Here is a 25,474-nt window from a genome sequence, read left to right on the forward strand (position 1 = left end):
TGATGGTTTCCTAATGAAATCTGAAAATGAGGAATTTATTTTTCCTTTTTCATGAGAGGTATTTTAAGACTAATTACGTTTACTTTTTCTTTCTTCTTTTTTTTTAAAGCCAAAGAATTGAACTAGAGTTACTTTAATTCTGTCATTGTAGGATACCACTTGGAGTTTTTATTTATATTAACAAATCTTTGGGCTGGCCCGGTGGCCCAGGTGGTTGGAGCACTGTGCTTCTAATGCTGAGGTCGCTGGTTCGATTCCCACATGGGCCAGTAACCTGAGCCCTCTATAGCTAAGATTGTGAACAACAGCTCTCCCTGGAGCTGGGCTGCCGTGAGCAGCATCGGAGTGAGCTGCCACGGGCTGCTGTGAGCAGCCGACTGTCTCGGCTGGGGAGAGCGTGAGGCTCATAACACCAGCATGGGCCAGGGAGCTGTGTCCTATACAACTAGACTGAGAAACAATGGCTTGAACTGGAGTGGGGGGGCGGGGAGGCGAAGAAGGGGAAAAAAAATTTCTGGAATTTATTATGAAATGGAATTTTATGGATCTTTGCTAAACATCGTTTTTAAAAAGATTTTTTTATTAAAATATAGCTAACATAACATACAATATTATATTAGTTCCAGGTGTACATCACAGTTATTCAACTGTGGTATTTATATACCTAAGGTATTTATATACCTAAAGAAGTGATCACTGTGATAAGTCCAGCAACTATCTGACACCGTACCATGCTATCACAATATTATTGACTATCATACTCATTGACTTCAGCTTATACTATAGAGCAACAATAATCAAAACAGCATGGTATCAGCAGAAAAACAGACACACAGACCAATGGAATAGAATTGAAAACCCAGAAATAAACCCACATAAATATGGACAGATAATTTTCAACAAAGGAGCCAAAAATATACAGTGGAGACTAGAAAACCTATTCAATAAATGGTGCCGGGAGACTCGGAAAGATACATGCAAAAGAATGAAACTATACTGCTATCTGTCACTGTGTACCAAAATTAACTCAAAATGGATCAAAGATCTAAACATAAGACTTGAAACAATAAACTGCATAGAAGAAAACATAAGTACTATATTTATGGATCTTGGTTTCAAAGAGGATTTTGTGAATTTGACCTCAAAGGCAAGGGAAGTAAAAGCTAAAATAAATGAATGGGACTATATCAAACTTAAAAACTTCTGCACAGCAAAAATAAAGAGGCAACCAACAAAATGGGAGAAGATTTTTGCAAACAAAACCTCCAATAAGGGGCTAATATCCAAAATATATAAGGAACTCATAGAACTCAACAACAAAAAAACAAACAATCCAATTAAAAAATGGGCAGAGGACCCATTTCTCCAAAGAGGACATACAGATAGCCACTAGACATATGAAAAGATGCTTAACATCACTAAATATCAGAGAAATGCAAATAAAAACCACAATGAGATATCACCTCGCACCAGTTAAAATGGCTATCATCAACAAGACAAATAATAACAAGTGTTGGAGAGGTTGTGGAGAAAAAGTAACCCTCTTACACTGTTGGTGGGAATGCAGATTGGTACAACTGCTATGGAAAGCAAATTAAGAATAGAATTACCGTATGACCCAGCAATCCCTCTCCTGGGTATATACCCCCAAAATCTGAAAACATTTATCCATAAAGATATATGTGCTCTGATGTTCATTGCAGCTCTATTTATAGTGGCCAAGACATGGAAACAACCAAAGTGTCCTTCGATAGATTAATGGATAAAGAAGTTGTTGTAATATATACACAATGGAATATGATTCTGCCATAAGAAAAGATGAAATAGTGTCATTTGTGACAACATGGATGGATCTTGAGATTATTATGCTAAGTGAAATAAGTCTGACAGAAAAAGTCGAGAACTATATGATTTCACTGATACATGGGATATAAGACTGAAAGCAACAAAGGAACAAGACAAACAAAGAAACAAAAACTAATAGACGCAAACAATAGTTTAGTGGTTACTAGAGGGTAAGGGGGTAGGGGGTAAGTGGGGTCAAATATCTGGTGATGGAAGGAGGACTGACTCTGGGTGGTAAACACACAATGTGATATATAGATGATGTATTACAGAATTGTACACTTGAAACCTATGTAATTTTACTAACCATTGTCACCCCAATAAATTTTAATTAAAAAACAAAACAAAAACCCATAATATTATTGACTATATACATTACATCCCCATGACTTATTTGTTTTATACCTGGAAATTTGGACCTCTTATTCCCTGTCACCTTTTGTCCCCCACCTTTGTAATTTTTCTGTTACAGTTGACATTCAATGTTATTTTATATTACTTTCAGGTTTACAGCATAGTGGTTAGATATTTATGTAATTTAAGAAGTGATCCACCTGACTAGTCTATTACCTACCTGGCACTATACATAGTTATTACCATATTATTAACTATATTCCTTATGCTGTACATCCCCATGACTTTTTTGTAACGACCAACATGTACTTTTTAATCCCTTCACCTTTTTCACCCTGTCCCCCAACCCCCTCCCATCTATCACCCTGATAAATTTAGTACTTATCTGACACCATACATAGTTGTTACAATCTTATTGATTATATTCCTTATGCTATGTCCTACATCCCTATGACTGCTCTATTATTTTTATTTATTAAAATTTTTTTGGGGGGGATATTGGGGAACAGTGTGTTTTTCCAGGACGCATCGACTCCAAGTCAAGTCGCTGTCCTTCAAGTCTAGTTGTCGTTTTCAATCTTTAGTTGACGGGGGCGCAGCCCACCATCCCATGCGGGAATTGAACCAGCAACCTTGTTATTAAGAGCTTGCACTCTAACCAACTGAGCCATCTGGTCCCCCCCTGTATGACTACTTTATAACAATTACTTTGTACTTCTTAATCCCTTGCCCTTTTTCACCCACCTCCAAGCCCCCTCCCATCTGACAACCATCAAAATGTTCTCCGTATCTATGAGTTTGTTTCTCTATTTTGTTCTTTAGATTCCACATATAAGCAAAATCTCATTGCAGCTGTCTTTCTCTGTCTGAAATACTCCACTCAGCACAACACCCTCCAGGTCCATCCATGTTGCCACAGATGACAAGAACCCATTCTCTTCCATGGCCAAGCAATATTCCACTGTATATATGTATCACCTCCTCTTTATCCATTCTTCTATTGATGGACACCGAGCTTGCCTCTACATCTGGGCCATTGTAAACAGTGTTGCAATGAACATATGGATGCACATGTCCCCTTGAAGTAACATTTTGGGTTTCTTCGGAGAAATACCCAGAAGTGGGATTACTGGGTCCTACTTTGTCCCTTTTTATAGCCTTTGTTTAGAAGTCTCTTTTATTTGGTATAATCTTTCTTCCTTTCTGTACATTATATTTGCCTATCTTTGGGAAAAGTGGCCTGAAAACATATCGGCAAATTTACAACATTGTAAATGTACTAAATGTCAGTAATGGCAAATTTTATGTGTATTGTACCACAATAAAAAAAGAGGAAAGAATAAAAAAGAAATAGATATTGTTCTTCATTAAAAAAACATATTGGCAAAGCCAGTGGTTTCAGATCAATAGCATCTATTCATCCATTGCTTTGTACTTAAAGCAAACAGCTAATCCAAACTTAAAAAAAATGGCTGAAGAGTTTGGATTGTGAAGAATACCTTTAAAAACTCATTTACTATAAGGACGTTTGTCACAGAATTATTTATAATAGTGAGAAAACTGAAAGCAATCTGACTCATATTAGGGAAGTGAGTAGCAACAGTAATAATCATTTATTGAACACTTACTATGTACCACACTTTTAACTATTTTACATGTATTAACTTATCTAATCCTACAATAAAATTATGAGGCAGGTAGTGCTATTATTCACATTTTATAGATGAGGAAACAGGCACAGAGATGTTAGTAAATTGCCCAATTCACACAGCTGGTAAATGGCAGAGCAGGATTCCTACCTAGGCAATTTACTTCGGAGCCCAAATTTGATGTATTGAGGTAATGTAAAGATCACCTGGCTGGATTTGAACTCAGGCCTCTCTGTTTTCAAAGAAGATGCTTCTACTATATTCTGCCATGACTTCAAAACCTTCTAAAGTCATTGCTAGAACTATACACTTCTTATTTTTATATTATAATCCAATTTATAAATTGAAAGACTTATTTATCTGCTTCTATCCTAGGAGGAAGTATTCTCTGCCCTCTCTGAATGCCAGTATCTTAGACCACTCAGAAGACTCTTACCAAATGCTGCTTTGTATTGTAGCGATTATTGTACACTGTCTCCTTTATTAGCTATACACTCCTCAAAGAGTCTGAGACCATGTTTTCTTCATCTTTGTCTTTCCTACCACCCATCCTTGCACATAGTAGGTACTCAAGAAATACTTGTTGAATGAATGAGTAAATAAGTGCCACATAGTACTTATTACAAAACTCACCTGAGCAGGATTAAGAGCAACAACTGGCTCCCTAGAAGACTGTTACTCAAACATTAGTGTGTACAGACATCACTGCGGAGCATGTTAAAATACAGGTTCTGATTCCGTAGGTCTAGAGTGGGGCCTGAGCTTCTATATTTCTAAGGAGCTGACAGGTGATTCCCACGCTGCTGGTCTGTGCCACACTTTGAGTAGTAAGGCCCTAGAATGAGGAAAGTTAAGAGGAAAACTCTGTGATACTTAGTTTCTTTAGTAGGGACCAAAGGGAATTCTGGGGAAATAAAGGTTTGCATCAAGGGCAAATGTAGGTGGTATCTGTTTAAAAGGGAAATGGTTAAAAACTTGGGAGAATTTAGGAGACAGTTCTCTCACTCAACAGCACTTACTAAATACGTACTCTGTGCAAGTCTCTGTGTGGGTCACACGAGGGCCCATCAAACATGTCATTCCTAGGTCTTGCTGTGGATTGGTGACTATTACTAGCTAGCTAAGGTCCTCCAGCATTGGTTCTCCAACTTGAACCTCCTGGAGAACTTGTTAAAACTCTTTCATGGGCCCCCTTTTTCAGAGATTCATACGCAGCAGGTGAGAGTGGGGCCCATGATGCTGTGTTTCTAACCAGCTCACAGGGGAAGCCAGAGTGGCTGGTCTGAGGTCCACGCTTTGAGAACCACTGTTCTAAGGCAATGAACTTAATCCCGGAGGTTCCTTTCAGCTCCAAACCTGAAATCTGTGTTAGCCTGAACATAGACACAAAACTGTAGGTTAGCAGACCAGAAACCTGGTCAGAGGGGCACCTAAAGGTACCTACTAATAAATAGCAAACTCAGCTTTAACGATATAATTGGTTAAAATATACACAATTAGAAGAATCTACATTAAATGTTAGCTGTGGTTAACTATGGATGATTTTTCCTCCTCATTTTCATGTACATTATAAATTTAATATAATGAATAGATAATGGATTTTGTTTTGATTTTGTTTTTTTAGTAGAAAACTTTTTGTTTTAAGTCAAGGTCCAGGATGCTTCCTAAGACTTTCACATCTATTTCTATCATCAAAACATCTTTCAGCTAAATGAAACATGATCCAAAGTTATTTTTTTTTTAAGCTTCTCAGTTTATACCAAAAGAGGCTCTCATTTTTGTTGTTTTTTAGCAATAAAGTCTTTGAAAGGCAGGTCTAGCTAAAATATAGATATATTGTAATTAAGTATTCTATGGCAAATCTTTCATCTAAGGGCAATCTATATATACCTCTAAGGTACACTGCAGTCAGTAGGCATTAAATTTGCATGTGCATGGATATGTGCACATGCGTGTGTGTGTACATGCATGTTTAATTGGCTCAGCAACACACTGTGAAACGATCAAGGTTGCCTGCAGGGTTTTTACTGGTCTCTACCCATTTATCTCCCAAAGAACTCATAAGTTGTACACTGAGTCCATTGCTCTGAATCACCTTTTTCTGCCAGTCCCTAGTCCCCTACTCTCTCTCTTTCTCTATCCTTTGCTCTGAATTACCCTTTCAGCAAAGCTGCTATTCCAATTAGACCAGTAGCTCTCTTTTCCCACCAGACAACTAAACTGAAGGCCCTTGAGGACATATCATTTCTATCTATTCATCCTGTACCAATAAAATCACCTAGCACAGGGCTTGGTTAATGTTTCTTGAATGTATGTCACTAGCCTTTGCTATTTTGAGTTCAACCCTCTCCCCCACCACCCCAAGCAGGCATTTGCTCTCACTCTCCCCAGCAAGCCTTTCTCCTCTGCTCCATAAGGGTCTTGGCGGCTGCTTCAGTCTTCTCCAGAGCATGCCTTTCCCTGAACTACCACACTGAAATTTCCACCCTATAAATTAACGCATGTATTTGAACATTTTTGTGTGATAGGATTTTAACTTCCCAACTAGATTACAAATTCTGCCAAAATTTTAAAGCTCTGGTTTCCCACAGTGTTAGAGTAAGAATATAATTCTGAGATTAATTCCCAAATGGTCTCCCCGGCCCCTACTTATTTTCTGGAACAAATTCTTCATATATATTAATGACTATGACTGTATCCTCACTATTATGATATATAAACATCAATATAATACATTACACACCACCTTCTCCCCACCCTCCCCTGCCAGCCTAAGCCATTTTGATGGCTGTCAGGATAAAGAGGGCGTTTCATGTTCAACATGTGTTTATTCTCTGTCGTCATCTCTCACCATTCCTTTCCAGCTCTGGGACCTACCACATCTATGCCTGCTGCTCAGTATGTCTCACCTGCCCTTTCCCCTTTTCCTGCTTTCTCTGCCACTGCCCTTCAAGTCTCCTGAGTGCTTGACAAACACCCTAACCCTGTGCTAACATCGTTTTTTATTTAAATTATCTTGTTTCTTGTCTGATTCTCATCTAGATTTTGAGCACCTTTAAGATAGAGACTGCTTATTATTCATTCATTACTTTTTGTTGGCAGGGGAGCACCAAGAACAGTGTTTGGCACACACGTTCTTAATAAATACTTATTTAATATTGAATATGTAAATAATTCTTTGTCCCAAAGGAATGACTCTTTAATGTGGGTTATATCAGCACTGCAGCAAGTCACTAGAGGACATACTCTTTCAGAGGTGGGAGGACTGTTTCTTTCAGATCATACTGGGAGGTGGTTATCTATGCCTCCATCCAATCTTATGTATCTTTCAATCAAATCTCAGACTAGAGGAAGAGTGAAAACATCTATTGCTCTTTCTCTCCCAGTCCTTGGTTTTCACAAATGGACATGAACCTTCCTTAGGGTATGGCATTTTGGAATCTACACCACTGGAAGTGTTGCTCATCATTCTCAGGAAAATGTGGCTAAGGGAAAAGAAAGTGGCTCTGACTGCTGCTGTTAAAGCTTACCTGTCTACAATCACCCCACATTCCTGTTTCTTCACCCCGCCCTCACCAATATCTGACACCACCTCTAATCTAAAACCTGTGTATCATTATACACTAGCCCCCTCAGATTGAATGTTACATAGTGTTGTCCAGTCCAAGAATTCTGTGCCAGGAATCAGGAGACCTGGGTTGCAGTTCTAGCTTTGAGTCTAGCTATTGGATTAAGGGGATCGAAATTCGATCCTTTGTGCCCTATTTAACACACCTGCCAATTGAGAATGTAGGGACTGTATTATCTTGCTATAGTGCTTCAAGTTTTCCTCCTGATACCCATTCTAACCTGATTTCAGTAAAAAAATAAGGAAAGAAAGAAAAGAATTAGAGAAAAGAGTGGTAGGGCTGTTTGACAGAATCATGGCTTGGTTGGGTGTTATTGCTTGATGGTAATTTTGTCTAAAGAACTATACCGCTGGAAGTGACAGGTACAGATTGATCTGGCAGGTTCAGCTCACTGGATTAGGGATCCCTAGATCAGGACATTGCCTGGAAAAAAGTGTGTCTGATCTTAGAGGATGGTTTTTGAAAAATGGAGACAATAGATTTAAAGTAACTTGCTTTGTTCATCCTTTTTGTCAGGAAACCCACAATTCATATTAGCCTGCTCAAAAGTTTTATTCCAATGTACTTTAAAACAGTACTTGAATTTCTAGGTAATTAGACAATAGAAAGAGATTACTTTTGTCTCTCCACTGATGTATCAATTTTTGATCATTGTAAAAGACCAGTTACCTTTTCGTATTCTAAGTTATATAGCATCTACCAATGGAAATATGTTCTCTAGAAAAAACCATAGGACGTCTCAAAAGGCCACATTTTATTTTATTATTTTAAAAAAGATTTTTTTATAAGAGTATATTCAAGCCAAACTAATGACATTGTCAAGGAGCAAGATCTCAAATGCTTCTCAAAACACTGCCTTTTCAATATTTAACTTTACTAGAATAATAATCTTCAGTGCTGATGGTTACCAGAAGTGAAGGGGGCTGGGGAGCTGGGTGAAAAAGGCAGAAGGATTGGGAAGGACAAATTGGTGGTTACAAAGTAGTTGTGGGGATGTAAAGTAAAGCATAAGGAATATAGTCAATAATATGGTAATAACTATGTATAGTGCCAGGTGGGTACTAGATGATCACTTCTTAAATTATATATATGTCTAACAACTACACTGTATACCTGAAACTAATAAAGATAATATTGAATGTCAACTGTAATTGGAAAAAAAATCTCAAGTGCTTTAAAACACTGTTGGTTGTATTCTAGAAGTATTTACTTAAATTATTTTTAAAAGTACAATATGTGTTCCTTGTTGAACAAAATCTGAAAATATAGTTAAGTAAAAAGAAGGCAGAAAACACCTGTAATGCATCCATTTAGAGACTACCACTTCAACATTTCTCTCTCCCCAGCAGACTTTTACATTTATTTACATAAATGTGATTGCATTATACATAGTATTGTTCAACGTCTTTTCTTCATATCAGTGTTTCACTAACATCTTTCTATGTCACTACATATGGGTCTTCCAGAAGTTCCAGATTTGGAGTAAGACAGTTGATTTGGGTTGCTTAACCTCTGTAAGCTTCAACCCCATTATCTTTAAAATGAGAATTCTAACCATATCTATCTCAAAGCATTGTTAAAAAGGCAAGGACTGGGAGAGAAAGAGCAATATAATGAGATAACACAGAATTTTGCCAGTGGAAATCCATAGAGGTTAATACTAATATTCTCCACCTTAACGGCTGTATAGTATTCCATTATATGGAAGTGCTATAATCTATTGAACCATTTAGTTATTGATGGACATTCAGTGCCCTCCCCCTTTTATGTGCAATTATAAACATAACTTACTGCACTAAACATCCTTTTACACACATAGTTGACAATATGTACAATTATTTCCGTGACATCAACTCTTGTAAATGGAATTGCTGGGGAACAGGGTATATGCATTTTAAATGTACATATCAATGGATTTCTCCCTAAGAGATGCTGCAGTCATTTAAATTCCTTCCAACAATTTTTATTTCAATTTTTAAAGAGTTATTTACTATATAGAAGTTTGTTGCTGTTACTTTGTCATAAAATTAAAGCTGTCAGAAATTTACAGTTTCTGGCCTTTATTTTACCTTAGTAAGGTTAAATAAATATTCTCTTATAATTCCTTTCAGTAATTTTATAGTTTAAAAAGTCACATCTAAGTTGTTAATACATAAGAAACATAATTTTGTGTATGGTTTGAGGCAGATAAATATTAATGAAAATTTATGTAATTTAAAAAATGGTGATTGGTATGGTATACATGTATGCATGAGGTGTGTATACCTCAGCATACAATACCTTGTGTAGTATTATTCTGAACCTTGCTGTATTTTTTATTTTTCATTCAGTGATATGTTGCGGAGATCTTTTTGTACGAGTACAGAGATCTTTCTCAGCCTTTTCTACCTATGCATCAAATTCATAATATGATTCTTGAATAGTTATTTAGCTAGTTCCTTCTTGATGGGCATTTATAGCTTCCAGTATTTCACTGTTTAGCTAGTGTTACACCTTGTACCTGTCTTGTTATGTACGCGTACCGATGTTTTTCAGAGAGAGATGGAGACGTGGAATTGCTGGGTCATGGGCTATGCATGTCTTTCGTTTTAACAGATTCTGCAGACTGGCTTCTAAATTGGCTTACCAATTTTACATTCATACCAGAAATATATGAGAGCAACTTTATCTATTTAAAATCTCACTTTACCAATACCAAATTCCCAGAGTCTGTTTCTAGTGTCTATTCTATTCTACTGCTTTGTCTGTTTTACTAACACTCCACTGCTTTGATAGAATTTGGAAATCCAGGAACCAGGGCCAGGCCTAAAAACCATGTAACTACTTTTTCTACTTTTTTTTTTGAAAAACGTTTTTTTTTAAAAAAGTTTCTACTTTTTCAAATCATGTAAGACAATACTTATTTTTTTATAATCAGCTCCAAAAATTGTTGTGTGAGTTTTGGAATTGTCATCTCTTCTTTTCCAAAAAGGTGTTGGAGTTTTAAAATAACTATTTGGGGGACCATTTTAAGGCATGCTACTATAACTTTGACTAATGCATTGGAGACATGAATAGGGAGAGTGTAAAATATTTCTCTGTATGCCCTTTTGAAATGATTTCTACCCATCTGTAAGATGGAAAAATAGCTAGGGTACCCAGGTTTCCCAGTTTTTTATGTGCTCTTATGATAGATGTCACTCCCTCCTTTAGTCCTCTGCCAGGGATCAAATCTAAGGAATTGTGGTAGGAAGAAAAGGTCTCTCAACATTGCTGCTGCTACTTTGCCTATTTTCTCCCCTTTGAGATTTGGAGAGTGCTTTAGGCTATAGGATGCTACAATTTAAGAATGAACATCATCATTCTTATTTGTATCCCAGGGGATACAAATTCCTAGAACACACACTGTTTAATTACTGAAATTTTATTATGCTTTGCCATCTGGTAGAACAAGTCCTTTCTTAATTTTCATTCTTAACATTTATAGGCTATTCTTTCTTAACATTTATTCTTCCAAATGAACTTTAGAATTAGTCTATAAGGTTAAAATGGTATTCGGGTTTTCATTTTGTTTGTATTACATCTATACATTTACTTGGAAAGAATTAATCTCTTTATCATATTGTGTCTTCTCACTCAGAAAAATGGTATGTCTTTCCATTTTTTCAAATCTTCTTTTGTGTTCTTTAGTAGCTTTAGAGTTGTCTTTATTCATCTTTTTTCTTAATTTTATCCTTTTCTCATTTTAAAAAAGATTTGATTGAAAATATTTATTTACTATAGTAAATGTCCCTAAAGTCAAATGGCTTTTACACACACACACACACACACACACATACACACACACAGTTGTTGTGCAATTTTATCCTTTTCTCATTTTAAAAAAGATTTGATTGAAAATATTTATTTACTATAGTAAATGTCCCTAAAGTCAAATGGTTTTTACACACACACACACACAGTTGCTGTGCTAAGTATAAATAGTGCTATCAGAAGTCCTTTGAACTTTATCTCATAATCATTGGAAAAAAGCTGTTTTTAGACTCTTTCACCATTGGAGAAGTGGAGTTCAAAATTCTCTGTCCCATGGGAAAATAGATATCATTTAATATCTTTGATGTCTTTAACATGTATTTATGAAAAAAATTGGTTCCAAGTCACTTATAAATAATAGACCTCTTAATGATTCTTTCTTTAATCAGAGGAGGTTTAGAACAGAGTTATTAATGTGAAATTAGCCACATTAAAAATATTCCCATGAGAGAGATCCAAGATGGCGGAGTAGATAAACACTGTGCTTGCTTCCTTCTGAGAACACTTAAAATTACAGCTAAATTATAGAAAAATCAACCTGGAGAACCATCTGAAGTCTAGCTGAACAGAAGTCCTATAACTGAAAATATAAAGAAGCCACCTTGAGACTGGTAAGAGGGGCAGAGATGCCAAACGGGCCCCAAACCTCTGGGTGGCAGTTGAGATCAGAAGGGATATCTTGGATGTGGAGGTTCCCCCCAGAGGAGTGAGGGACCCCAGCACCGCACAGCAGGTTCCCCAGCCCAGAATACTGGTGGTCGCAAGAGGAGCCCCCACAACATCTGGCTGTGAAAAACAGTGGGAATTCCAATTGTTTGGGCGGGATGGAAGGCTTTGGGAAACCCAGACGTCCTCTTAAACGATCCGCGCATAGACTCTCATTTGCAGGCACTCACCTTGGGTTCCAGCAGAGGGACAGTGAGTCAGAAGGCTCGGAGACTTATGGGGGGCAGACTAAAGAGTGTGACTTCAGGGGGAAGACTATAGGATAGTTGGCATTTTCCCGGTGAGGAGATCCTTCTCCTGCACAGCCAGCAGGCAGGCGTCATCTTTCCTATGTTGAGCCCGAGCCCCCAGGCCAAATTGAATCTGATTGGCTTGGTGAACTCTGCTGATCCGCCCTGCTGACTCAGCTGGGACTCCACTCCACCCAACTCGTACACGGAGGGAAGTACTTTCTCTGCAAGCAGCCAGCCCCTCCCACATAGCACTCTTTCTTGGAAAACTGATTATCAGAGTCTATGGGCCCCAGGTGGACAGTGACTGATCTTGGTGTGCTCTGAGACTTTTGCTGAGTAGCTCCAGGCTCAGCAGTGGCACCAAACCAGAGTCCACATTAACCTGCTGACCATAACTCTTGCCACTCTAGTGACTCCCTGAGACCCTACCTCACCGAACTTGTGTACTGTACAAGGTTTTATCAATGGCTGAAACTTAAGGGAGCCAGCAGGTGGTAGCGGGCCACCAGGTGTCCTGGCTTTTTGCAGTTACCCCAGGCCTGGTACTGGTGGCAGCTGTCCTTGATTTGCAGTATGGCCTCTCCCATGTGCCTCAGGGTTAGCACAGGCAGCAAAAAACTGCAGATCACTTTGTAGCTCCAACCATGTTGCTCCCAGTGAGTCACAGGCAGTAGGTGACCTGGGCCTGCACTGGAGCCAGTCCCAAGAGGCCCCAGAACCAACATACCTGGAGGTTGGCTTCAGAACACAGCAGAGCACCAGCCAATTAGCCCCTCAAGTGGAATACACAAAGGGTGGTCTCAACAGTCACTAGAACCTGCTGGGGCAAATCCCACTCAGTGGGGTAAGCTTCCCACACAGCAGCCCATAAGCTGTGGATATGGCCAAACCCCACAGCTTGTCAGCCTGAGGGTCAATCCCACCTATTGACATGCCAATAGCAATCAAGGCTCAACTATGACAGGAGGGCACACACAATCCATACAAGGGACCCTCCTGGAGCACCTAGCTCAGATGACAAGAGAGACTGTGCCACTGGGCCCCACAGAACATGTATTACTTAAGGCCACCCAGCCAAAACTGGGAGATATAGTAGATCTACCTCATACATAGAAACAAATGCAGAAAGGCAGCAAAAATGAATAAACAAAGAAAGGTATCCCGAATGAAAGAACAGGAGAAAACTCCAGACAAAAAGCTAAATGAAATGGAGGCAAGCAACCTACCATAGATAGAGTTCAAAACAATGGTTATAGGGATACTCAAGGAACTTAGTGAGAACTTCAACAAAGACACAACAAGCATAAAAAAGGACATAGAAACCACAAAAAAGAACCAGTCAGAAGTGAAGAATACAATAACTAAAATGAAGAATGCACTAGAAGGAGTCACCAGCAGACTAGATGAAGCAAAGGATCGAATCATCAATTTACAAGACAAATTACCAAAAACACCCCATCAGAACAGCAAAAAGAATAAAGAATTTAAAAAACGAGGATAGTTGTGCTCACTTTGGCAGCACATATACCAAAATTGGAACGATACAGAGAAGATTAGTATGGCCCCTGTGCAAGGATGACATGAAAATTCATGAAGCGTTCCATATTTTTCATTATCCTGAGTAATATTTTTACTGATATATCCCTTTGGGCAAGGGAAATAAAAGAAAAAATAAACATATGGGATTACATCAAACTTAAAAGTTTTTTCACACCAAAAGAAGCCATCAATAAAACAAAAAGGCAACCTACTGAATGGGAGAAGATATTTGTCAATGATACATCTGATAAGGGGTTAATATCCAAAATTTATAAAACACTCATTCAGCTCAACACCAATAAAACAAGCAACCTAATTAAAAAATGGGCAGAGGACATGAAGAGACATTTTTCTAAAGAGGACATACAGATGGCAAACAGACATATTAAAAAATGCTCAACCTCACTAATCGTTAGAGAAAAGCAAATAAAAACCACAATGAGATACTACCTCACTCCAGTCAGAATGGCTATCATCAATAAATCAACAAACAAAAAGTGCTGGTGAGGTTGTGGAGAAAAGAGAACCTTGGTGCACTCTTGGTAGGATTGCAGATTGGTGCAGCCACTATGGAAATCAGTATAGAGGTATCTCAAAAAACTGGAAACGGAACTACCTTATGACCCAGCAATTCTACTCTTAGGTATCTATCCAGAGAAATCCAAGATGCTAATTCAAAAAAATATATGCACTCTTATATTTATTGCAGTGCTATTTACAATAGCCAAGACTTGGAAACAACTGAAATACCCATTGGTAGATGACTGGATTAAGAAACTATGGTACATTTATACAATGGAGTATTATTGGCCATAAAGAAGAATGAAATCTTACCATTTGCAATGATATGGATTGACCTAGAGAACATTATGCTAAGTGAAATAAGTCAGACAGAGAAAGACAAATACTATATGATCTCACTTATATGTGTAATCTAAAGAACTGAATAAATTAGCAAAGTAAACAGAAATAGTCTGAGAGTAACAGAGGAAAACCTGATGGTTGCTAGAAGGGAGGGGGTGGGGATGAGGAAGAAGGGGAGGGATTAGACAGCATAAATTGGTAACTACAATATTGCCACAGGGATATGAAAGACAGTTTGGGAAATATAGTCAGTAATGTTGTAAAGATTTTGTAGGGTGTCAGATGGGCACATATCTTATTAGGGAGACTGCTTCATGGATGGTGTAGATGCTTGACCACTGCACTGTACACCTGAAGCTGAAGTTAAGTAATACTGTATGTCAACTATAATTATACATATATATATATATATAGTCACTATATATATATATATATATATATATATATATATATATATATATACATACACATATATATAGTCACAGGATATAGAGTATAGCATAGGGAACAGAGTAAATGGAATTGTAATAGATATATACAATGTCAGAGGGGCAATACATTGGGGGTGGGGGGTTGTCACTTTGTGAGGGGTGAAATGTCTAACTATTGCATTGTTTTGTACACCTGAAATGAATTAAAAAAATGAGAATAGTTTAAAAGACCTCTGGGGCAACATCAAGCATAACAACATTTGCATCATATGGGTATCAGAAGGAGAAGAGAGAAAGCAAGAGATTGAGATCCTATTTGAAGAAATAATGACTGAAAACTTTCTTAAACTGATGAAGGAAATAGAAATACAAGTCCAGGAAGCACAGAGAGTCACAAACAAGATGAACCCAAAAAGGCCCACACCAAGACACATTATAATTACAATGGCAAAGGTTAAAGACAAAGAGAGAATTTAAAAGCAGCAAGAGAAAGGCAACTAGTAATTTATAAGGGAGCTCCCTTGAGACTGTCAGCTGATTTCTCAAAAGAAACTTTTCAGGCCAGAAGGGATTGGCAGGAAATATTCAACGTGATGAAAAGCAAGGAACTACAAACAAGACTGCTCTACCCAGCAAAGCTATCATTTAAAATAGAAGGACAGATAAAGACAAGAAAAAGCTAAAGGAGTTCATCACCACCAAACCAGTATTACAAGGAATGTTAGAGGAACATCTTTAAGAAAGAAAAAAAAAATCGAAATTATGAATATTGAAATGGCAATAGCAATATATCTATCAATTACTTTCAATGTAAACGTATTAAATGTTCCATTCAAAAGACATAGAATGGGGGCAGCCAGTCAGCTCAGTTGGTTAGGGTGGGCTATTCTTAACAACAAGGTTGCCGGTTCGATCCCCACATGGGCCACTGTGAGCGCCCCCCCACAACTAGATTGAAACAACTACTTGACTTGGAGCTGATGGGTCCTGGAAAAACACACTTAAATAAAAGTTAAAAAAAAAAAGACATAGAATGGATAAGAAAAAGCTTACATATGCTGCCTACAAGAGACTCACTTCAGATTGAAAGACTCACACAGACAGAAAGTAAAGGGATGGAAAAAGATATATCATAAAAATGGAAATGAAAAAATAAAACATTTTGGGGTAGCAATACTAATACCAGACAAAATAGACTTTAAAACAAAGGCTATAAGAAGAGACAATGAAGGACGCAGTAATGCTACTTCTGGGTGTTTATCCCAAGAAACCCAGAACATTACTTCATGAGCATGTGCATCCATTTAATTACAGTACTGTTTACAATAGCCAAGATCTGGAGGCAGCCTGGGTGTCTGCTGGTGGATGAATGGATAAAGAGTAGGGACATATGTACAATGGAATATTGTTTGGCCACGGAAGAGAATGGTTCTTGTCATCTGCAATGGCATGGATGGACCTGGAGGGTGTGGTGCTGAGTAGAGTATATGAGACAGAGAAAGCCAGATGCAATGTGATTTCGTCTATATGTGGAATCTAAGAACAAAATTAACAAACAAAATAGAAACAAACAATACAGAAAACATTTTGATGGTTGCCAGATGGGAGGGGGGATTAAGAAGTACAAATTGGGTGTTACACAATAGTCATGGGGACATAGGTTATAGCATAAGGGATATAGTCAATAAAACAGTCAGTAATAACTATGTATGGTGTCAGATGGGTACTAGATGTGTTGGGGTGATAAATAGGAGGGGGTGGGAGAGGGTGAAACATGAAATGATTAAGAAGTACAAATTGGTAGTTATAACATAGTCATGGGGATGCAAACTAAAGCATAGTCAATAATAGGGTAATAACTATGTGTAGTGCCAGGTGGGTACTAGACTAGTCAGGGGGATCACTTCTTAAATTATGTAAATGTCTAACCACTATGCTGTACACCTGAAATTAATAAAAAATAATATTGAATGTCAACTGCAACTGATAAATTATAAAAGGGGCGGGGGAAGGGAATAAGAGGTCCAAGTTTCCAGGTATAAAACAAGTAAGTCATGAGATGTAATGTACAGCATAGGGAATATAGTCAATAATATTGTGATAGCGTGGTACAGTGTCAGATGGTTGCTGGACTTATCATGGTGATCACTTCTTTAGGTATATAAATGTTGAATAACTATGGTGTAGCTCTGAAACTAATATTGTATGTTAGCTATATTTTTAATAAGAATCTTAAAAAAAATTCCCATGAGATCAACTGATTAATCTTACTCTCAATATTTCATTGTATCACATACCACACATTGCAGAAAAACAACAAATGCTACTTGTCGGTGATGCCATTATGAATGATTTGTTTTACCTCTTTATAATATTCTATATTTTCTATAATATTTCAAAAATATTTTGAAATGTCACCAGACCATGACATTTCATTCTCCCCCAAGGCATTTCTGGATGAGATGAGTCCCTAATACTGCCAAATCTCAAGATGGAATCTTGTTGTTTCTCATTATCCTGAGTAAAATTACGAAGTGCATATTCTTCCTGGAGCCTCACTGTGCAACTAAGGCCATGCAAGATTCAAGAAATCCTTATTCTAAGGGAGTGTAGAGGCTGGGTTAAAGTTTTACCCAGAGTCCAAGGCCTGGATATTCAGACTTGATTGAAAAAATCTCATAGTATTTGTCTGCATAGGAGCTGAATTGCTTCTCTCTCAACTAGGATGGTTTGGAACTTCATGGGAAGTGTCTGGCTGGGAAAGGCTGCCCTTGGGATGACCATGGACTCCCTGAATCGTTGCTCAAACCCTTATGGTGGCTTCAGATACTTTATTAAAATGGGACCAGAATTCACAGTGGCCTGAAAATCAATCACTGCAGAGTGAGGCCAAACTAAAGCAAGTTGGGAACTCAAAAGAACAATCAACAGAAAGGTCACTGGAATTTTTAGCAACCCCCAAAGTTTCAATTGGCTCCCGTTTGCTCGTTCATGGGCCCTCATGGGAAATCTTTAAGAATTAACATGTTTTTAAAGAGATGGGGAAGTTAAGATAAAATGTAAATAAGAGAAGCAAAAACAGAAGATGAGGAGAACGAGGAATCAAACTTTATTTATTTATTTATTTGTCTCCCACCATGAATTCAGAATTGGGAGCTACCATTTAATTTTAAAAATAATTTAGGTATTAGGGATTTGAAGGAGATACAGCTTCTTTTCTTGCTTTATTATGGAGTTCAATTCAAGTTCTGTTAAATCTATAAAAATCAATATGAAGTATATGTATTATGTGACAGTTCCATCTAAAGTATCTTGTATAGAATATAGGGCAGATACAATGGAGCAGCCACGCACATGTAATTTACCCCACAAATCTAAAGCACTCCCACATTGATTTTTTTGCAGTTTTCTAGACCTTAGTCACTGAACAGTGAAAAAATGGCTTACTTTCATAGTGCGGTGACACTTAGAGTTACAAAATGTTCATCTTAGTGCCCTGTAATTCAGAACTGTCTTTTTGTTACCTTTCTTGATGGGCTTTTTTTAGGTCATTTAAAAAATACTTGTTTTCGGGGTGGCCGGTAAGCTCAGTTTGTTAGAGCGTGGTGCTAATAACACACACCAAGGGTGCTGGTTTGATCCCTGCATGGGCCAATGTGAGCTGTGCCCTCCTTTAAAAAAACAACCAAAAACCCTTGTCTTCTTTAAAATATTATGACAAGAAAATAAAATGGTTTTTAAAATGTTCTGATTTGTTGATTAATTTTGCCCCTAAAATTATATTAGTGTTGTTTTTAATGTTTTAACTATTTCCAAATGCAATTATCTTGAAATGACTATGAATAGAAAATTGTATATAACTGGAAAAGACAGGCTTTCATAATGTATTAAAGCACCTAATTTAGTAACTAGAATAAAATGGACACAGAGAAACCGTTTTTGAGACTGTAATTATAAGTTAAGTCACCATTAAAATGACATGCATATATATTTCCAGTTTAAAATAATTAAAGCTTTTTTCCCCCTAAATGCTTTCACTCACAAGAGGAGACAGTTGTGAACTTACGAGTTCACACATACACGAAAACATTCCAGGGTTCATCGTCCTAAAACAGCACCCGGGGATCTGTCTGTATTGTTCGGAGCAGTGTAAATGAGTGATATTTGATTCCATGCACCCCACTATATTTACCAATTGCACATTTGCTTGCATTTTAAAATCAGAGTAGCCAACTGTGAAATATGGTCAGATTAATATTTGAAAATTTGAATAATAGTAGAGCAATGACACTTAAACATAACCAAGCTTACGGGATGTTGTATGTCTCTAGTTGTAGCTGCCCCCTCCCATTTTATTTACGTATAAGTATCATTAATACCAAAGATATATAACCTTTGGTGCCACTATGTCACTTTCTCTCTTCAAGTCTTTAGTAGTTGCATGCTTATCTATTTCAGTCAAATGTATTTCTTATCAAAAAAAGAGTGAGAGACCTGACAATACAGTGTTATCGAATTTTTTCAGCTGAGACCCACATGTCATTCAGCATTCAGAAATGCTTGCACTTGATTGATGGATGGGTTTGTGACAAATAAAACTAGGATCAACAGCTTTGCACCTTTTCCCCCATCAGAGACCAGCGTAAAGCATAACTCTGTAACAATAGTGGGATTAGGGATGCATTAGCTCTCCATCGACCAAAACCATCCATTCCCATCAATACTTCGCACGTAATAACCTGAAGCTATGATAAGGAAACAAAAGAAGGAGAAAAGGGACAGGAGAAAACAAATCAATAAAAGAAGGGAATGTCTGAAAGATGCACTGTCCAAATGAAGATTTTTTTTCTCCCTGCATTGCTGGGCTAATGTCCCTGAATGTGAAAACAATACCTCACCCAGAGTTCTGATGGACGAAGCAGATTGACACATTATTTAAACCCAGGCTTGCATCCACAGATTGATATTTAGAGTAGGTTTGTTTTTTGCAGGGCAAAAGAAGTTTTACAGTATTTGCTGTTAACATGCATCCCTAAAATGGCTCTAAAAGAAAAAGGGTTTCTTTCACCTGAATGATTCAGACTCCATGGGGCTGATTCTGGGATAATTAGAACACTCTCCTGTGTAGACATGGTTTTAATGTCCAAATGCTTAGCACAATCACAAACATTATTCTAAGTGTGGGTTAGTATGAAGAATCTTAATTGACCAGTTTACTAAGATTCACACAAAGCATATTTTTATCTCTTATCAGACAGACTAATGCCCCTTTTATGAAAACTAATACCTGTCCTAGAAGAGTCATACTTTTCTAGGTAGATTTTTTTCTTTTGTAAAATCTTTCCATATAAAAATTTGTCTTCAATTCATAGAATATTTTGATGATAATTTCATCATTTTCCCCACAAACAATGGACCGTTAGGCTTATTTATTCAGGTTTTTTGTTCCTTTTCTTTAGAGAGCTTTTGATTTTTGTAATACCTATGATATTTGTCCTAATTTACAATTTATTCTAATTGGCCATTGAATGGGCCAGTGTGGTTTTCTCCTGGTGAAGATGAACATTAGTGATATTTGTTCTCCTCTGAAGAAGAGGTGTGAAGGGAGGAAAAGCCTAAGTCCTTATTGTGGAGACACTGAGCTTGGGAAAGGCTCATCATTTTGCTTCAGTTTTCACACTTAGAATAAGAAGAGAATTATATTGTCTAATTCATCATTATAGTCATCACCACCATCATTATTAATATTATCATTATTCTGCATTGACATGCTATAGTACTTCATTCCTTAAAGTTTACAAAGTATTGAGAAGAAAAAAGCCATTTAGTTCTACTTGCTTTTTCTAGTTCTGCGGGAAGGTGGAAGGTCCTTCCCTGTATTATAGTAGAAGTAGAAGAAAGAGAAACTGCCAGATAGCCACACAAATGTTCACAAGATTCTGAGGATAGGACAGTTGCTTCTAAACTACAAATCAGGGAATCTAAGAGATTAAAAGAATTTCTAGATGTCAAAAAATTTAGGGACGCTCTGTTTTATTTGTAGAGCAAATTCTAGTTCCATTCCTTGAGCTCAAATCTTATTTCAGAAAATACAAAGTCAATTATATGTGGTTATGAGATCCACTGTATGTGTAAAGACAGATTGTAGTTTGTATTATTGGAGGGCATAGGTGTAGTAGTCAGGAAATGTGGTGGTGTTTCTATAATTATAAAGAGAACAATTGCATTTTAGTTATGATTTAGCAGTTTTATTTGGGCCTAACAGGGTTAAAATTATTAAAGGCACATATATCTGACATTTCAGGTCATATAGTGTTTTATATATATATATATATCTTATCATAGCTAACACTTTTTCTGAAAATCTCTCTCTGAACTGAAAACCTTTTAGGCAACAAACCTGATTAAAGGAATATGGTCCACTTTTCTGGCTCCCAAATTTGACCTATTTTATAATTGGTACAATCCAGGGGGTATTTTGTTTCAGATCCTAAATACAAGGCCAATCTTGGGGCATTCCAAGTCCATGATTTCATGGGGCACCTCTGATGAAGATAAATGATCCCCCGACATCCAATACTGGTACCTGTAAGTGGGTTCATTTCATCCTCAACAAGACCACTCACTACTTGCACATCTGTTCCCTTAAAATTTAAAGCAGATGCTGGCCTCTGACTCTGACCACCTTTATAACCACAAGGAGGAAGAGTTCCAGGGTTTTCCAGAGGCCTAGTGTTTAAATATAAAAAGACGTTAATAAGCCCAGTCTATGTTTTAATATAAGTGGGAGCATGGCCTCCGCTACTATTACAAAATATATACTAAGTGCCTGATTGACATCCTTTCTTTACTGCCTAGTCAACTTTCAAGCTTTTTGTGAAAGTTTTTTAAGCACTTACATCTATGACCCCATACAGAACTCTAATTTGGTTCCATTTAAGGTTCCATAAGTGAAGATGCAAGATTCACATACGTATGCATGAATATGGACCCAAGCAGGCAAAGCAGTACCCCAAAGGCAGATATATATGTAAATCTTTGGATGACTTTAGGTATATGTTTCTATATCAGCTACTTTCTTTGTATATATCTTCCAAGACAGTAAATCCCTGGAGGCAAAGTTTGTGTCTTATCTAGGAGTCATTATATACAACCTAATATAGTGCCTGTAGGCACTCTAGAAATATTAATTATATTGAAAAGAATATATACATGTGTATTCCTGAGGATAAATATACATACATTTCCAAAGGGATTAAAAATCATAAATGATTATTAATGTTTTGGACATATTCATACTAAAATCAAAGCATGCAGCATGTTAAATGGAAAAGTCTATTTCTCTGTCATTTTAGAACATAGGAACAGCCCAAAGAGAAAGGGTAGGATGATAATTACCGTGACCATTAAAAACTTTGTGTCAGTTTGCTTAATTTAAACTGTGTATACTAACCCAGATTGTATCTGAATGTAAGCATAAGATACATTAAGGCTAAATGTAAAACATTGTGACTGGAATACAAATTATAAAGTAGGTATTCCCAAAACTTGCAAAGTTTTTTCTTCTCCTTTTTGCCAAGTGCCAAATCTCCTCCTGTTTCCTTTCATATTTGGAAAGGATCAGAGATACTCTTAGACTGGGATCTGTAAACTACTGCCCGCAGGCCTTCCACTTGTTTTTTTTTCCTAAATACAGCTTTATGGTAACAAAGCCACACCCATTTGCATATGTGTTTTCTATCACTGCTTTTGCACTACAAGGACAGAGGTTCAGCACATGGGACAGATATTGTATGTTATAGGTTGAATTGTGTCCTCACCCCCACCTTCCCCCCCATCCATATGTTGAAGTCCTAACCCCCAGTACCTCAGGATGTGACCTTATTTGGAGAATAGGGTCGGTGCACATGTAATTAGGTAAGTCAGGAGGAAGTTATACTAGAGTAGGGTGGGTCCCTGATCCCATATGACTGGTGTCCTTATAAATAGGGGACATTTGGACACCAACATACACACAGGGAGAAAGCTGTGTGAAGAGGAATGCAGAGATTGGGTGATGCAGCCAAGGAATGCCAGAGACTTCCAGCAAACCCCCAGAAGCTAGGAGAGAGGCATGGGGCGGATCCTTGAAGCTCTCAGAAGGAACCAGCCCTGCTGACATCTTGATGTCAGACTTCTCGCCTCTAGAACAGAGACAATAAATTTCTGTTGTTTAAGCCACCCAGTTTGTGGTCCTTTGTTATAGCTGCTCTAGCAAACTAATACACCACATAACCCACAAAGACTAATACTTACCAATAGCTATTTACAGAAAAAAGTTTGCCAACTCTTCCTGCAAGGCTCTGGTTTAATCTTGGTTGATTTTGCTTGTGGGTATGTTTTAAAACACACACACACACACACACACACACACACACACACACACACACACACACACACAGAGTCTCTCTGCATATCCTGAGGAAGTATCTATAGAAGATAGTGAAGAAATTGACTAAAGAACTGAAAATTAATTTAGCCTGAATGTGTGAAATCACAAGGTCAAAAATGGTCATTTGACTGGATTTAGACTTTTCCAGTCTGAATGCAGTTCAACCCAGCTGTTTGCTAAGGCCCAACTTTGGTCTTAGCAAAACTCTGCCTGGTAGTTTGAAGCTTCTTAACAATCAAAAACATTTTCATGAGAAATATCAATGATTTATGTGTCAGTGGAACACAAACATGCAGTATGCATTTCCCTTGAAATGTGCATGAACTTAAAATGAAAGGACTGGGTGCTTGGCACAGGTCATCATTTGGAAAGAGGATGCTTGGTTTTGCTGATCTTGTCCCTATTTAGAAAGTAGATGGAGCCATTTGGCCTACCTCAAAAAACATCTTAATCCTTTAGTTTACAATTAATGAGCAGAAAGGAGAAGCCAGTTTGAGTTCTAAGGAGACAAATCATCAAACACTTAAGGATTAAACTACTTATGTAATTCATAAGATAGAATATCTATGCCTTTTTCCTCCAAAGCCTACTTATTTTCAAGAATTTTCTTGACCATTACACGTGTCAAAAATGACAAGAGAGGCTGGGTAAAAGGAAAGATCCCTAGAGTGTTTTCTATTGCTACAGAAAGAGCCTATTTGGCATTTGGGAACTAGGTGTTTGCAAGAAGCTTGTTCCTCAAAAAGAGGTCTGCAGACCAGCTGCATCAGCATCTCAGGGAAGCCTGCTAGAAATGCAGACTCTCAAGCTGCACCTTGGACCTCATAAATAAGAATCGCATTTTAACAAGATCTCCAGATGATTCACAAGCACATTAAAATTGGAGAAGCACTGGTCTTTGTTTCTCACCTGTTGAGGCATGGACCAGTGAAACAAATTTCAGCTGCTCTGTGGTAGTTCTTCTCCGTCCCACTGCATGGTGACACTGGTTAAAGCTTGTCCTTTCTCTTCCTCAGCCCCTTTCCCTCATTCCTGAGGTGCCTTGCTAGAGAACTGGGCTCTTACCATATGTCAGTCCCTTTTTTAAGTGCTTTACATATATTAAATTATTTAATGCTTGAAACAAATTTATGAGGTAGCACTATTTACCTCTGAATGTGACAGATGAGGAAACTGAGGCACACAGGAGTAACTTGCCCAAAGTTAGACAGCTTGTAAAGGATGAAGCCTGGGTTCAAACAAAAGTACTCTGGCTCCAGAGCTCAGCTCTTTAACCATTAACCACTCCACTGTATTGTCTCTGAGTATCACGTGGATTATGAAATCCCTGTTCTAAGTAGTATCCAGGAAAATGGTAAGGAAGACACCATTTCATAGAAATGACAAGAGTCCCAGACATATTGAAAGGAGGAGAGGCAAGTTGGGTCATGAATTATTTCTTATACTTGTGCAAACTGGTAGGTAGAATCGTCATGTGTGAGAAACAGAAGCAGAGACTGGAACTTAGTTTATGCTGTTCACAATTCCAAGTAAATTTATTTTGACAGATTAGAGAAAAACTAATCTTATATGCATTTCAGTTCTGCTGCTGCAGATGTAGTTCTGTTTTAACAGTTCCTGAAAAATACCAAGCCCTTCATTTTTTCTGGCTGCATTTGGATACCCGGAGGGCACTTTATGGCACGATACTCAGGGTTCATTTCAGGAGGCTTTACTATGGGGCTCGTTCCCACCATATTCCAGTCTTGCATGACTATAGGACTCAAAACTTCTTCGGGACCTTTGTTTTTGGTGTAGAGGCTGTCAGATTATGAAATCAAAGAGCTATGGCTTTGGTTTGATCAGCTTTCTCCAGCTAAATTGTTGGTCTACTCAGTAAAATCATTCTATCTTCCATGTGTCCCCCCGCTAACAAAAGGAAATGATCTCACGTATGTATTAATAGAAACCCATCCATACACTGATTGCCTCTTTCAGTGAA

General features: G+C 37.6%; 1 long non-coding RNA gene and 1 other non-coding gene across 8 annotated transcripts in view; one reads left to right on the plus strand and one right to left on the minus strand.

The window, feature by feature from the left end:
• LOC117037596 (uncharacterized) overlaps nucleotides 1-25,474 on the minus strand; it is a 126,780-nt gene that overhangs the window by 77,067 nt on the left and 24,239 nt on the right. The window contains exon 1 of one of the 7 annotated variants that reach the window (XR_004425559.1): nucleotides 4,482-4,607. The exons of the other annotated variants lie outside the window; for them this stretch is intronic. This is a non-coding gene — a long non-coding RNA (uncharacterized LOC117037596). Of the gene's footprint in view, nucleotides 1-4,481; nucleotides 4,608-25,474 lie in introns of those variants that run through there. 7 annotated transcript variants of the gene reach the window in all.
• On the plus strand, nucleotides 13,732-13,838 carry LOC117014793 (U6 spliceosomal RNA). Its single transcript, XR_004421610.1, has one exon. It is a non-coding gene; the product is annotated as a U6 spliceosomal RNA (small nuclear RNA).

This window comes from Rhinolophus ferrumequinum, chromosome 2 (assembly GCF_004115265.2).
Source record: "Rhinolophus ferrumequinum isolate MPI-CBG mRhiFer1 chromosome 2, mRhiFer1_v1.p, whole genome shotgun sequence".
Classification (NCBI taxonomy): Eukaryota; Metazoa; Chordata; class Mammalia; order Chiroptera; family Rhinolophidae; genus Rhinolophus; species Rhinolophus ferrumequinum.